We start from the raw sequence: 13,993 nt of genomic DNA on the forward strand, positions 1-13,993 counted from the left end.
TATAAATAAATATATATATATATATATATTTTTTTATTGGAGTTTGATTTGCCAACATATAGTATAATACCCAGTGCTCATCCCGTCAAGTGCCCCCCTCAGTGCCCGTCACCCAGTCACCCCATCCCCCCACCCACCTCCCCTTCCACTACCCTTTGTTCGTTTCCCAGAGTTAGGAGTTTCTCATGTTTTGTCACCCTCTCTAATTTTTCCCACTCATTTTCCCTCCTTTCCCCTATAATCCCTTTCATTATTTCTTATATTCCCCGTATGAGTGAAACCATATGTCTGTCCTTCTCCGATTGACTTACTTCACTCAGCATAATACCCTCAAGTTCCATCCACGTTGAAGCAAATGGTGGGTATTTGTTCTTTCTGATGGCTGAGTAATAGTCCATTGTATACATAGACCACATCTCCTTTATCCATTCATCTGTCGATGGACACTGAGGCTCCTTCCACAGTTTGGCTGTTGTGGACATTGCTGCTATAAACGTTGGGTGTACACAAAAGTTTGTAGCAGCACTATTTATAATAGCCAAAAAGTGCAACAACCCAAATGTGCATAAACTGATGAGTGGGTAAACAAAATGTGTTATGTCATTTAATAGATATCATTCAGCAATAATAAAAAATGAGATCCTGATACATTTTACAACTATTAACTTTTATGTTGTCGTGTCTCATAGCATTGTTCACCCTATCTGTGTTTTAGTGTAGTGAAATTATCTTTAAGAAACAGGGTCAGATTAAAATTCAGGACTTGGGGCATCTGAGTGGCTCAGATGATTAAGCATCTGCCTTCGGCTCAGGTCATGATCCCGGGGTCCTGGGATGGAGCCCCACATAGGGATCCCCGCTCAGCGGGGAGTCTGCTTCTCCATCTGCCTCTCTCCTTGCTTGTGCTCTCTCCGTGTGTCTCTGTTTATCTCAAAAGAGTAAAATCTTTTTTTTATTTTTAAAAGATTTTTATTTATTCATGAGAGACGAGAGAGAGAGAGAGAGAAAGAGAGAGAGAGAGAGAGAGAGGCAGAGACACAGGCAGAGGGAGAAGCAGGCTCTATGTAGGGAGCCTGACGTGGGACTCGATCCAGGGTCTCCAGGATCAGGCCCTGGGCTCAAGGCGGCGCTAAACCACTGAACCACCTGGGCTGCCCAAAAGAATAAAATCTTTAAAAAAAAAAATTCAAGACTTAGGTTTTGGAAATATATTATGATGAAAAGTCATGATATTGAATGCCTTAAAATTTATTGCTGAAGAAATATTTTTATAATAGTAAAGAAAATGAAAACGTTTGCTCATATTCTATCACATAAGTTCTTGACCTATATTAATGTAACCTGTAATCAAATTCAAATTTTGATGATGAGAAAACTGATACAAATTCTTAATCTCTTTGGAAGTAGGAATGGTATCTTATGTGTTTTACATATTTAACACATAGCCTGGCATGAAAGATGCTAATCAATCAGTTTAAATATCTGAAGACTATCAAATGTATTGGATTTATGTAAAATTAGTTTTATGTATACATATGTTAAATGTTATCCTAAGCCAACAAATATATTCTGAAGTGACATATTATGTGATCATTTTATTTCTTCAGAGGGAACTTCAAAAAATAAATTTGGTTAGAAGTATACTTAAAATTGACTTACAAAATTTTCCAACAATGTGAATTTTGAAAATCTCTCCTCTTAATGTCAATATCTAACTGAAAGTTAGAGAAAAAAATCCAATTTACTGAATCATTAAAATGTCATATCAAACTTACTGCATTTCTTCTTTAAACACTTAATATAAGTTTGTATTTTCAACATTTGTAATATATAAATGTTCACACATGCCATGGTAATGCTTTCAGAATTAAGAGCATTATGAATTCATTATAATTAACTGCTACTTAGAAATTTGTCACGATGTTTGGCTAGAAGTCCTAATGGCTACCATATTCCATGGTGAGCAGTACTGGGCTCGTAGTAAGTGTTGTTGACTTGATTTGCTATTTCTATTCATGAGTAAATGACTTGCCAATAACAAGCTAGACATTTCAGATTGGTATTTCTCTTAGGGAATGAGATTGTTTTTCTCCAGTTGTTGCTTAGTAGGTAATTCTAGGTTCTAAACTTTAGTCCTAAATATGTGCATTTAATAACGCATGTACTTTTCAATGAATCATTAAATATGTAATTATTTCTTTTTTTTTTGATACTAGTGTGCTTTATGTTAACATAATTGATTTCCTTTTCCTATATTCAAGCTTACTGTCCCTAAATTTTGAATTGAATATGTCCATCTTGGCCTCTCTTTTTTAACTATCATTCATATTCTGTTGACTTCCAAACTGTTATCTCTACCCTGACTTCCTCTTTGAGTTCTGCACTTTGATGTCTGCCTCTTTGACTTCTCCTGTAGGAGGTTTAATAAGCATCTCAAACCTGTGTTTAAAACAGAGCTTTTGATTTTACCCTCAAATATTGATCTTCCTCTAGCTTTTCTCATCTTAGTAAATATACTACCAATCATCACTTTGCTCAAGGAAAAACTCTAGGATCCATTTTGATTTTCCTCTTTTTTCTTACCATCTCAACCAGTCTCATCAGTAAATTTTGCAGATTATACCTTAAAAATATGTTATAAACCATTTGCTTTTGTCCATCTTCATTGACACCCTGTTATTCTAAGTGATGCTCATCTATCTCTTGCCTGGATTACTGCAGGAATCCTCATAGGTCTCCAAGGTACCACCTTTGCCCTCTTATAATCTCTTCCCTACTCCATAGCCAAAGTTGTCTTTAACACTTTCAAAACATATCTCTTTCTGTTTAGAAGTTTTGAATGGCTTCCCATTGATATTTATTTATTTATAAATAAGGCAGAGACACAGGCAGAGGGAGAAGCAGGCTCCATGCAGGGAGCCCGACATGGGACTCCCACAGTCTCCAGGGTCACAGTCTCCAGGGTCACGCCCTGGGCTGAAGGCAGTGCTAAACCGCTGAGCCATCTGGCTGCCCTCCCATTGATACTTATAATAAAATCTGAATTCTTTTCTCTGGTCTAAGGGATACCGATGTAATCTGGTACCTGCCTATTTCGCTTTAACTTCATTCAGTGACACTGTCTCCCACTCATTCTAGTGCAATCACACCATTCTCATTTGTATTCCGCAAATACTCCAGCCCTTTCTTGTCGCAGAGCTTTTGCACTGCTGTTCTCTCCACTTCTTTTGGCTTTTTCAGACTGCTCTATTCTTCTCATACTGCAGGTCTCAGTTCAACTGTTACTTTCTCTTTTATTACCTTCAAGTTTTTATAACAATACGTCTTGTTTATTTACTCACTTGTTAGGACATTGTTCTTCATCTTGAATGTTGGCTCCATGGATGTAGCCTCTCTCTTTTCCACTGTAATCTACAGTATCCTCAGTGCTTGTCACTTTGATAATGACAGTTCAGGACATGCAGTTTAAAAGCTAGAATAAACCTACAGCACCTTTACAATTAGCAAAGACCAATAAACAATTGCAGTGAGAACCTTGATCTTGAGTGAATCATGTCACCTTAAAAAGAAATTACAGTTTTTTACAATGTTTTAAGTGGACAAAATGAATACTTAATATCTTACAACTCTAATGGCTTCCTTTCCCACCCCCCTCCTCTTTTAACCAGGATTAAATTTAAGTACATTGTTAAGTGCCTGTTTAGAATCAGAAGCTCATAGAGCTGGGAAGGATGAAAAATATGTAGTTTATTTTGCTGATTAAGAAATAGAGGTTCAAAACTGAGGGATTTTTTTTTCCCCTCATAGAAGGAAAGGTACAGAACTTGTTGTGCCTTTATCATATATTCTTTTCATTATGCCAATAATACATGTTCATTGGAAAATACAGAAAATTTTAAATATTAGATTTCTATCGCCTGAAATTCTATCTTTTAGAAATAACAACTGTTAATATTTTATGGTTTATCTTTCAGGAATGATTTCTATGCATATTCAGTAATATAAATAAACCATGCTAATTTCAGGAATTGCTCTCATATATATATTCACTAGTATGAATAAGCCAATACAAACATACAAACATATTTGTGTGTATCTCTATATGAATGTATGTATTTATCTATCTATCAAATCTATCATAAATGTACCTATGTATCTATCTATTCATTCTAAATAAACATGTCTTCTTCCCTCACTTAATAGTATTCTAATATCCTTCTTTTCTGCTATTAAATATACTGCCAAATCCACGGGTGGTATTAAAAATACTTAATGGTTGCTATTTCATGTGTACCAAGCAAAAAAAGGGCAGACTGTGGCCCAGAGGTTTATTGCCGTAGCATGCAGCCGTCCTTTCATTGCTAGAGCAGGGTGGGCTGTGGTCGTGCTAGAGGAGGGGTTCGGAGAGCATCCAGGACCCAAGGCAGTGCTACAGAATTGCAGCCAAAGGCTATAGAAACATATCAGAATTTTAATTCCTAGTTTATATTTCGGGGCAGGCAAGCCAGATTCAGTTCTACCATCATGATTTGTGGTTATTGTGTTTCCGTCCGTGGTATGGTAGGGTAGAATTATGCCTCTGCCCCTGCTCCCTGCTCCTCACGATGTCTCACCCTAGTCACAGGAACTTGTGACTAATGAGGACATACCATGTCATGATTATATTACTTTATATGGCACAGTTGGGGAAAGTGTCTGGATGAGCCTAATCTAATCACTCGAGCCCTTAAAAGCAGAGAATTTTTTCTGGCTGTTACAGAAGGGAAATTAGAGCGTCTTGAAACCTAGAAGGACTCTCTGCACTATTGCTACCGCTAAGAATGAGGCAGCTATAGGAAGGAATGCTGGTGGCCTCAGTTGCTGAGCGTGGCCTGTGGCTGACAGCCAGCTGGGCAACAGAGACCTCAGTCCTACAGCTACAATGACTTGAATTCTGCCAACAGCCTAACTGAAGGTGGAAGCAGCTGCCATCCCAGATCCGGCAGATAAGGAGCCCCACTCAGCAGATACCCTGATTTGGCTTTCTGAGACCCACAGCAGAAAACCCAGCCAAGCCAGCCTAGACTTTTGAACTGCAGAACTGTGAGGTTAACAAATGAGTATTGTTTTAAACTGCTATATTTATAGTAATTTATTACAGCAGCAATAGAAAACTAATATGCTTAGTATGAAGGTACTATAAATTATTTGACCCAATATTTATTATTATTGGGAATTTAGGTTGAATCTAGGTATTATTTGTTTGTTCTTATGCTAGTATGAGAAAGAAACTTTATAAATAGCATTGTACCTTCATCATTTCTCACTTGTCTGATTATTTCCTGAGATAAATTCTTAGAAATGAAATTGCAGGGTCCAAGAGTTTTTAAAAGCTTTTAGTACATACTGTCAAATCACTTTTTTTTTTCTTTTTTAAAATTTATATTTCTACCCCCTTGTTTACTCAACATTGTAACACTGGTTATTTTTATTCTTTTAAATTTTTGATCATATAATAGGCCAAATATTATTACACAGTTGTTTTAATTTGCATTTCTTTGAACACAAAGAAATGCAAATTTGTGTTCATGTTCATGAACATGGGTGCAGAACATGTTTACAGTTTAGGGATTGTAAAGTGGTGGTAAGGTTATTGTTTTCTGAGGCCAAATTTATTCAGCCTGGTAAATTCTAGATTGTCTAAGCAAATAATTATTGAGAATATTTAAAAGAAATTTTGAGGTAATCCATATATACATATACTCAGAATTCAGTATTCGTGGGACACTAACCTCATAGAATCAATTGCAGTTTCATAGTTTCGTAGGTATGATGCTATAGAGAACTGTTATTTCAGATAGAGCTGGAGAAGTTAGATACAAAAGCAAGATATTTGGAAAGAAAATATTTTTAATAGAGTAGTAATTAAACCAGCAGCATTGGAGTCTTTTCCTTTCTTTGATTTTCAGTGAATTTAGATCACCTTTTTTTTAATATAAAAATCCCATGATAATTACATGGCCACACTACTTTCCATAATATAGTTTATAATTTGTATCTGGGCAAAGTAACTTTGGGAAGAAGGCATTAAAACTATCCACCTTAGAGGAAGTCTCATTTATTTATTTTTCTAAAGCCTTCCTATATTTTACCTTTAAATGTGGCTTTTGAGAGCGAAATGAACATGTCTCTGTCTTCTACATTTCCATATACGCCATCATCCCTGAGGAGATATGCATATCACTCCCAGCAGGGAGAAGGAAGGCCTTCGAAGAGAAGATGTGGGAGGAGGGAAGAAAGATAACGGGTCCATTAAAAACTAGATCAATAGATATCTACTAGGATATATTCAGTGTTAGCTAAGATATAAAAGCACAAACGTATTTGTTTATTGTAAACTGGGATGCATTTTTCTAAACAACTTTTGGGAAGTCTTACTAAAGAATCTAAAAAACAGAGGCCCCTGGGTGGCTCAGTTGGTTAGGTGTCTGATTCTTGATTTCTGCTTAGGTCATAATCTCAAGGTAGTGAGGTCGGGGCCCTGGCTCTCGTTGGGGAGTCTACTTTGGATTCTCTCTTGTGATGAGAACTTTTAGGATCTACTCTGTCAGAAACTTTCAAAAATACAATATGCCATTGGTAACTATAGTCACTATGTTGTACATTATATCCCCAGAACATATTTTATTTATTTATTTATTTATTTATTTATTTATTTATTTATTTATATTTACCAAAAATAAAAAATAAAAAATAATGATATTTATTTAAATTTTATTTTTAAATGATCTCTACGCCCAACATAGGGCTTGAACTCACAACCCCAAGATCAAGGGTTATGTGTTCCACCAACTGAGCCAGCTAGTTATTTATTTATTTATTTATTATTATTATTTTTTTTAGTTATTTATTTTATAGCTAGACATTTGTACCTTTTGACCACCTTCACCCATTTTGAACATTACCCATTCTCTGACTCTGGCAACCACCAATCTGTTCTATCTATGAGGGTTTTTTTGTTCTTCTGTTGTTATTGTTGTTGTTTTGATTCCACATATAGTATTTGTCTGACTTATTTCACTTACCACAATGCCCTCAAGGTCCATCAATATTGTTGGAAATGGCAGAATTTCTTTTTTTTTTATGGTTGAATAAAATTCAATTAGTATGTATGTATGGGAAAAATGAAATACATATATATTTATAATTACATATATCACATTTTCTTTATATATTTATCTATCAATGGAAACTTAAATTGTTTCCATATCTTAGCTATCATAAATAATGCTGCAATGAACATGGAGGTGCATATATCTTTTGAGATAGTAATCTTTCTTTTCTCCACATCCTTATCAACACTTGTTATCTCTTGTTTTTTTTCTTTTTTTTTTTTTTGGTAATAGCTATTCTAACAGATGTGAAGTGATACCTCAGTGTGGTTTTGATTTGCATTTCTCTGATGATTAGTGATGTTGAGCGTCTTTTCATGTACCTGTTGGTCTTCTTTGGAAAAATGTCTGTTCAGTTCCTCTGCCTATTTTTAAATTGAATTGTTTTTGCTATTGAGTTGTATTTATATTTTGGACATTAACTCCTTATTAGATAAATGATATGTAAATATTTTCCTCCCATTTAAGTTGCCTTTTCATTTTGTTGATGCTTTCACTTGCAGCACAGATGCTTTTTAGTTTACTCTAGTCCCACTTGTTTATTTTGCTTTTGTTGCCTTTGCTTTTGGTGTCAAATCCAAAACAATCATGAAGACTGATGTCAGAGAGCTTACGATCTATGTTTTTTCTCCAGGAGGATTATGTTTTCAAGTCTCACATTCAATTGTTTAATCCATTTTGAGTTTATTTTTGTGTATGGTATAAAATACTGGTCCAATTTCATTCTTTTGTATGTGACTGTCCAGTTTTCCCAACACCCTTATTGAAAAAACTACTCCCCCCCTGCCAAAAGATAAGACTATCCCTTCCTCTGTTGTAAATTCTTGGCTCTTGTAAATTAATAAAGCTCTCTATTCTGTTGTATTGATCTATGTGTCTATTTTTATGCCAATACCATGCTATTTTGATTACTATAATTTTGTAATATAGTTTGAAATCAGAAAATGTGATGCCTCTGGTTTTGTTCTTTCTCAAAATTGCTTTAACTTCAGAGTTTTTTGTGGTTTCATAGACGTTTTAGGATAGTTTTCCTATTTCTGTGAAAAGTGCCGTTGGACTTTTGATAGGGACTGTACTGAATCTGTAGATTCTTTTGGGTTGTAAGGACATTTTAAAAATATTAATTCTTTGAATCCGTGAGCACAGAATTATCTATCCATTTTTTTGTGACTTCTTCAATTTATCAGTGTCTTATAATTTTCATTACTAGGTATTTTAGTCTTTTTGATGCCATGGGATTATTTTCTTAATTTCTCTTTATGATAATTAGTTTGTAGAAACAGAACTAATTTTTATATATTGATATTGTATCCTGTAACTTTACTGCATTTATTATTCACTCTGAGAGTTATTTAGTGGGGTCTTTAGGGTTTTCTAGATATAGAATCATGTCATTTGCAAATGGAGACCATTGCCTTTCCTTTCTAATGTCTTTTATTTATTTTACTTGTCTAATTGCTGCGGCTAGGACTATGCTGAATAAAAGTGCTGAGAGTGGGCATCCTGTCTTATTCCTGATCTTAGGGTAAAAGCTTTCAGTTTTTCACCATTGAGTATGATGTTTGCTACGGGCTTGTCATATATGGCCTTTGTTATGTTGTGGTATGTTCCATCTATAGTCATTTTGTTGGATGTTTTTTATTATATATGGATTTTATTCTTTTTTTTGGAAGAGTTTGAGAAGGATTTATCTTAATTCTTGTAAAAATATTTGGTAGAAGTGCCCATCAACTGATGAATGGAAAAAGATGTGGTATACATATACAATGGACTATTACTCAGCCATCTGTAAATGAAGTCTTGCCATTTGCAACAATATGGATAGAGCTAGAGTGTATTTTTTTTAAAGATGTTATTTATTTATTCATGAAAGATACAGAGAGAAAGGCAGAGACATTGGCAGAGGGAGAAGCAGGCTTCCTGCAGGCAGCCTGATGGCTGACTCAATCCCAGGACCCCAGGATCATGACCTGAGCCAAAGGCAGATCCTCAACCACTGAGTCACCCAGGTGCCGGGAGCTAGAGTGTATTATGCTAAGTGAAATGTCAGAGAAAGACAAATACCATATGATTTCACTTGTATGTGGAATTTAGGAAACAAAATAGATGAATATATGAGACAGGGGAAAAAAAGGAGAGGGGGAAGCAAACCATAGAGACTCTTAATGATAAAGAGCAAACTGAGGATTGATGGAAGGAGATGAGTGGGGGATGGGCTAGATGGATGGTGGGTATTAGGAGGACACTTGTTATGATGAGCACTGTTGTATGTAAGCGATGAATCACTAAAATCTAATCCTGAAATCAATACTATACTATATGTTAACTAGAATTTAAATAAAAATTTGGAGGAAAAAATAATAAATAGAAAAAAATAAAAATATTTGGTAGACACTGACAGTGAAGCCATCAGTCGTGGCCTTCTGTTTGTTGGGAAGTTTTTGATTACTAATTCAATCTCCTTACTAGTAATTGGTCTATTCAGATTTTCTATTTCATGATTCAGTATTGGTAGGTTGTTTGCTTCTAGGACTCTCTCCATTTCTTCTAGGTTGTCCAATTTGTTGGTGTCTAATTGTTTATAGCAGTCTGTTATGATCCTTTCTATTTCTGTGTTTTCAGTTGTAACATCTACTCTTTCATTTCTCAATTTGAGTCCGCTTCCTTTTTTTGGTAAGTCTAGCTAAAGTTTTGTCTATTTTATTTTTTCAAAAAAAAATCCCAGGTCTTTTTTTTTTTTTTTAATTTTTTTAAAATTTATTTATGATAGTCACAGAGAGAGAGAGAGAGAGAGAGGCAGAGACACAGGCAGAGGGAGAAGCAGGCTTCATGCACCGGGAGCCCGATGTGGGATTCAATCCCAGGTCTCCAGGATCGCGCCCTGGGCCAAAGGCAGGCACTAAACCGCTGCGCCACCCAGGGATCCCAAAATCCCAGGTCTTATTTTCATTGATCTTTTCTATTGTCTTGTTAGTCTCTATTTTATTTATTTGCATTTTGATCTTTGTTATTTCCTTCCTCTGTTAACTTTGGGCTTCATTTACCTTAACTTTCAGAACTATTTTTGCTGCGTCCCTTAAGTTTTGACATTTCGTATTTCCATTTTCATTTATCTCAAGATATTTTTTAAATTTCTTGATTTCTTTGCTGACCAATTGATTGTTCGGTAGCAGGTTGTTTAATCTCCCCATATTTATGAATTTTCCTTTTTTTTTCTTGTAATTGATTACAGGTTTCATACCATTGTGGGTGGAAAAGATGCTTAATATGTTTTCAACCTTAAATTTTTAAAGATGTGTTTTGTGGCTTAAACATATGATCTATCCTGGAGAATGTTCCATACATACTCTGTTTCTTTTGGATGAAATGTTCTGGATATGTCTGTTAAGTCCATTTGGTCTAATGTGTCATTTAAGGCCAATGTTTCCTTATTGATTTTCTGTCTTGATGATCTATCTATTGATGAAAGTGGAGGTATTAAAGTTTCCTAGTATTATTGTATTGCTGTCTATTTCTCCCTTTAGGTCTGTTAATATTTGCTTCCTATACTTAGGTGTTCTATGTTGGGTGCATAAATATTTACAAATGTTAGATCCTGTTGGATTGTTCCCTTTATTATTACATAATGTGTTTCTTTGTGTCCTATTACAGTCTTTGACTTAATGTCTATTTTGTCTTATATAAATATAGCATCCTAGCTTTCTTTGGGTTTCCATTTTTATGTAACATGCTTTCCTACCCCGTCACTTGCAGTCCTGTGAATCTTTAAAGCTGAAGAGAGTCTCTTGTAGGTGACATACAGTTGGGTCTTGTTTTTGTTTTTAATCCTTTTAGCCTCTCAATGTCTTTTGATTGCAGTATTTAGTCCATTTGCACTTAAAAAAAAGTATTGATTGGATTTTTTGCCATTTTAAACTTGTTTTCCAGCTGCTTTGTAATTCTTTTCTTTCTTCTTCTCTTGCTCTTTTCCTCTGTGATTTGATGATATTCTGTAGTGTTATGTTCATATCCCTTTATGTTCTGTGTAACTACCATAGGCTTTTGCTTTGTGGTTACCGTAAGGCTTATATAAAACATCTCATATTTATAACAGTTTATTTTAAGCTGATAACAACTAAAGTTCCAATGCTATGTTCTGTCCTTTTTCTTATTAGATTGTCTTTTTCTTTTTCTCTTCTTCTTTTCCCTGCTCTTCTTCTTTATTAATCTTTTTTTCATAAATTATTTGTGTTTTATGGGCATTGGTTTTTTGATTGTTGTTGCAAATTCTTCTCTCTTTTTTTTTTTTTTTAAAGATTTTATTTATTTATGAGAGACATAGAGAGAGAGAGGCAGAGGGAGAAGCAGGCTCCATGCAGGGGACTTGATCCCGGGTCTCCAGGATCCCACCCTGGGCTGAAGGCAGGCGGCGCTAAACTGCTGAGCCACTGGGGCTCCCCAAATTCTTCTCTTTTGTCATTGGTCTCTTAACTTTGTTTAGTGACCTTTTCACTGAGTGAATATTTTAATGTAATCACATATGTTGTAGTCATTGTTAATTCTGCACCTGACCTTGGCTTGTTAATTAGCAAGGCATTCCCCAGCCCGAGATTAGAAACACAAGCCCCTCTGTTTGATTCTGTATGTTTGTAGTTCTATCTGATCAGATTACATGAGATGATGAACACACAGATTTTGCTCTTGTATAAAAAACAAGTGATTTCAGCACATTTATTATGGTAAGATGCAATAGGGGAAGGACCTAAGACTGAAGAATTTTCTTAATCTTTTAAAATTGACATGGACACATTTTACTATACAGTTGATCCTTGGACAAGGTGGGGGTTAGGAGCACCAATCCCCTGCACAGTCAAAATACACATACAATTTTGACTCCCCTAAAACTAAACTATTAATAGCTTAATGTTGGCCGGAAGCCTGATAACATAAACAGTTGATTAACACATATTTTGTATATGTATTATATACTGGATTCTTACAACAAAGTAAGCTACAGAAACGCAAGTGTTAAGAAAATCACAAGGAAGCCAAAATACTTAGTACTGTACTATATTTATATGTAAAAAATACACATATAAGTGGACTTACATAGTTCAGACCTGTGTTGTTCAAGAGTCAGATATATGATGAGCTAAAAGTATAAAATATGGCTCTACACAGTGTAATGTTGTAATATTGTAAGAAGTACATATTTGGTCTTTGTACCCGATTCCTGGCATAGAAAGGAAATAAATTAAGATTTGGGTTTTGTGCCTGGTTCCATAAACAGCTCCAGAGAGCTAAAGGTGAAAGAAACATCTTTTGTTTTTGTATTTGGGTTTTGTCCCCAGTTCTGGAAATAGCTCTGGAATGATAAACATGAAAGGATCATCTTATATATATACCACATCTTCTTTATCCATTCATCCACAATGGAATATTACTTAGCCATTAGAAACGACAAATACCCACCATTTGCTTTGATGTGGATGGGACTGGCAAGTATTATGCTGAGTGAAATAAGTCAATTGAAAAAGGACAAACATTATATGGTTTCACTCATTTGGGGAATATAAAAATTAGTGAAAGGGAATAAAGGGAAAGGAGAGAAAATGAGTGAAAATATCAGTGAGGGTGACAAAACATGAGAGACACCTAACTCTGGGAAACGAACAAGGGGTAGTGGAAAGGGAGGTGGGTGGGGGGTTGGGGTGACTGGGTGATGGGCACTGATGGGGGCACTAGGCGGGATGAGCACTGGGTGCTATGCTATATGTTGGCAAATTGAACTCCAATAAAAAAATAAAATAATAAAAAAGAAAGGATTATCTTTTGTAACAAGACCCTTTCAACTACATGCAATTTTTATTAATGAGGTGGATTTTGGAAAGCTCTAAAGGATGGAGTCTGGGTGCAATGGGAGCCAACCATGTGATTAGAGGGTTTAAACTTTCAGGCCCATCTCCTGACCTTTGCAGAGAGGAGAGAGGTTGGAGGCTGAGTTAATCAGTGATGGCCAATGATTTAATCAATCATACCTATGCTGCCAAGACTCCATATAAACCTCATCTGAAAGGATTTGGAGAGCTTCTGGTCGGTGAATGTACAGGGGTGCTGGGAGGGTGATGCACCCAGAGAGGGCATGAAAGCTTAGGCCTTCTCTCCCATACCTTGCCAGTGTCTCTCTTCTATTTGGCTGCTTATCTCTATCTTTTATTGTATTCTTCATGATAAACTGGCAATGTAAGTATCTGTTTCTGTAAGTTCCATGAGCTGATATAGCAAATTATTGAAGTTAAGGAGGGGTTTGTGGGAGTCCCCAGTATGTAGCCAAGTCAGACAGAAGTATAAGTGACACCCTGGGCATTGTGATTAGAATTTAAGGTGGGAAAGAATCTTGTGGAACTTATCCCTTAGTCTGAGATCTGTACTAACTCCTGGCAGTTAGTGTCAGAATGGAGTTAAATTGTAAGACAGCCAGTCAGTATCTGCTGAGAATTGGAGAATTGCTTGGTGTGTAAAACCCCATGCATTTGGTGTCAGAAGTGGTGTGAGTAGAGGAAACAGAAGAGGTAAAGATGGCTTTACCTCTGTAAAGGAAACTGTTTTGAATGGTACAATACAATAGTCTCTGCTGCTTATAATCCTTTCATCTATGTTGAAAAGACTTCCCGAATTTTAATAAATATTTTCCCATATTTATTCAACATAGATTTCCTTAAGTTTAAAATGATTTTCTCATTAGATACAACCAGATTCTGATTCTATAATAACACTCTTTCTTGTGGGATAGTGGATAAGAGCAAAATTTTAGTTTGTTTTATGAATGATTGTTGATATTTCTAACCATTTGAGATGTATTA

Source organism: Canis lupus, chromosome 13, assembly GCF_048164855.1.
Source record: "Canis lupus baileyi chromosome 13, mCanLup2.hap1, whole genome shotgun sequence".
NCBI classification, from domain to species: Eukaryota; Metazoa; Chordata; class Mammalia; order Carnivora; family Canidae; genus Canis; species Canis lupus.